The sequence below is a fragment of the Tupaia chinensis genome, unplaced genomic scaffold (assembly GCF_000334495.1).
Source record: "Tupaia chinensis unplaced genomic scaffold, TupChi_1.0 Scaffold000672_1, whole genome shotgun sequence".
NCBI classification, from domain to species: domain Eukaryota; kingdom Metazoa; phylum Chordata; class Mammalia; order Scandentia; family Tupaiidae; genus Tupaia; species Tupaia belangeri.
The window spans coordinates 1,908,280-1,911,007 of NW_006160195.1; the positions used below are offsets into that span (position 1 = coordinate 1,908,280).

Consider the following 2,728-nt stretch of genomic DNA (forward strand, 5'->3'; position numbering starts at 1 on the left):
CTGAATAGGAAGCAAACCCCTATCTCTTAGAATAGAAAAGCATTTTGTTATTAAAGGCTTCCAGATACATACATTGCACAATTTTCCAGTGATAGTTGGGAAACCTGCTAAAAAGTGGGGGCAAGATAATGGCATAGCAGTAAAATCCAACAGTCTGTGAGGCTGACCCATGTGGGAGGGTCCTGAATACAAACTCCAGGATCTCCATGGGTATGCAGTGCACACGTATGTCCATGAGCTGGGTCTGGTTAAAGCTGAGTCTGGCTGAGGCCAGATATGAGTCACAGACTCAAGATCCTGTTGGATGTAGGGGCAGTGCTATCTTTGTCTCTCACTCATGGAAGAAGTAAAAAGATAAACTTAAGAAAAAGTATCTCAGTGAAACACAGTCAAGTGGAACTCAAGTAGTTAGGCAAATTTATAAATCCAGAAAGAACTAAGAGTCACTTTAGCCTAAAAAGAAGCTACTGGAACCAGCAGTTGGCATAATGGCTGTCGCTTGACTCCCGTATAATAGACAGTGGTTTGAGTCCTGGGCCTGGTGGCTTAAACATGCCGGGTGTGTTTGCGTGTGTGCCCAAGATCCTGAGAAGAGAATGGAGGAGAAGGAACTGCGGCATGGCCATCCCCCTTGGGGTTGATTTCCCACTTTCTGTCTCTCTGTCTTTCTGGCGAGCTCACGCGCCCTATAGCAAAAGCCTCTCCAAAAATAAAAATAAAAAAGAAGCTTGTTTGTTTTTGTTTTGCTTTGTTTTGTTTTAAAAAAAACTACTGCCTTGTTTCCTTGAGAAAATTTAATTGCTGCCTCTTCAGTCCCACTTGACTGTCCCTTCTAGCCCCCCAAATTCAGCTAGTCTCAAACTAAGTTCACAGTCTTCCTTCCACACACTCTGCTCTGCCTGTTCCCCATTTCAGGTAACAATATTATCATACACCAAATTGCCAAATCTAGAAATCTTGAGGTCATCTTTGCTACTTCCCTACCCCTCAACTTGTGAAAAATGAGTTTTGTTGTTGTTTTTAAGAGAGATTTTTGCTATAGGGCACGTGAGGGAGGATGGTCACATTGCAATCCCTTCTTCTTCATTGTCCTCTCAGGATTTGGGGCACACACATACATGCACCCAGTGAGAGTTTCAACCACCAGATACAGGATTTGAACCATGGTGGACCAAGTAGGAGTCCAGTGAAATAACCATTTCACCATCTGCTGGTCCCACTTAATTTCTTTTTTTTAGAATGAAGCTATAACTGGCAGCTGCCAAATTACATAGCAATAACATAGATACAAATAACTCTAGTGCTTCCAAAAATGAACTAGCACCAAAATGCATCATAACTTTTCCAACAACTCAATACACTCAGAACATAGACAGGCCAGTGCAGACAAGGTGACAGCATGATTAGGTTCTGGTGATGGCTGAAACTGGGTTACAGAATGCCAACATCTTTTTTTTTTTTTTTTTTTTTTTAGAATTATTTCTTTTGAGACTCTCAAAATATTCAGACAAGAAGCCATTTTAAAGCTGAGGTGTGTCCTGGTGTGTTCAGGGAAGCTATGCTCTAAACCTTCCTAGACTCCCAAAATAATCAGACAAGTACTATGGAGGAGAGATTTTTGTCACAGAATGATCAGAAACAACCACAGAGGCACAAGAAACATCAGAAACCAAGAAAATGTCTCTCCCATAAGGGAAAAGAACAATACCTCATCACCTACAAACAGTACAATAGAATTCTTAGAAATGTCTGATAAAGATTTCAGAATAAGCATATTGACAAAACTAAATGAGATGCAAGTGCTGAGAGATAATGAACTCCAGAAGATGCAGGAGAAAAGAGATGAGTTCCAGGAGGTGTTGAAGTTCTTTCATGATCTGAAAGAGGAAATACATACCATGAAAAAGAATCAAATGGAGCTATTAGAGATGAAGGTTGCCCTTCAGGAAATCAAAACTTCACTCGAAAGTATTAAAAGTAGATTAGTCCATGCAGAAAATCAAATCTTGTATGTTGAAGGTAAAATATCTGATCTATAAAAAAACAACCAAAACAAAAACTGAGGAAATAACCCCCCAAAAATGAGAATACTATAAGAGAAATACTAGACAGCATTAAGCACCCAAACATTCCGATAATTGGTATCCCAGAAGGTGAGGAAACTAATAAAGGCATTGATAATCTATTCCATGAAATCTTGGAAGAAAACTTTCCAAATCTAAAGAGGCAGTCAAATATCCAGACTCAAGGTATACAAAGGTCTCCTAATAGAATCAACTCAAGAAGATCTTCTCCAAGGTACATCATAGCCAGAATGTTCAAATCTACAGACAAAGAAAAGATACTAAAATTGGCAAGAGAGAAACGTCAGGTTACTTATAAAGCCTCTCATCAGAAACAATGCAAGCAAATAAAGAATGGGAAAATATATTCAAACTGTTAAGTGAAAAACAGTTTCAACTAAGAATACTATACCCAGCAAGACTATCTTTCATATGGAAAGAAAGAATAAAAACATTTTCAGATAAACAAGATTTGAAAGAATTTGCCAGTAGCAGATCCACTCTTCAAGAAATTCTAAAAGGAGGGAACCAGCAGTTAGCGTAATGGCTATGTCGCTGGACTCCCACGTAGTCAACTGCGGTTCTTGTCCCAGACCCAGTGGCTTAAAACTCACGCCGGGCGCGTGTGTGTGCGTGCCCAAGATCCCGAGAGGAGAATGGAGGAG

At 39.8% G+C, this 2,728-nt stretch overlaps 1 long non-coding RNA gene across 1 annotated transcript in view; it reads left to right on the top strand.

Moving 5' to 3' along the window:
- The first annotated feature begins 813 nt into the window (after nucleotides 1–813).
- LOC106736166 (uncharacterized) overlaps nucleotides 814–2,728 on the top strand; it is a 12,013-nt gene continuing 10,098 nt past the window's right edge. Inside the window, exon 1 of the long non-coding RNA XR_001371259.1 lies at nucleotides 814–825. This is a non-coding gene — a long non-coding RNA (uncharacterized LOC106736166). The remainder of the gene's footprint in view (nucleotides 826–2,728) is intronic.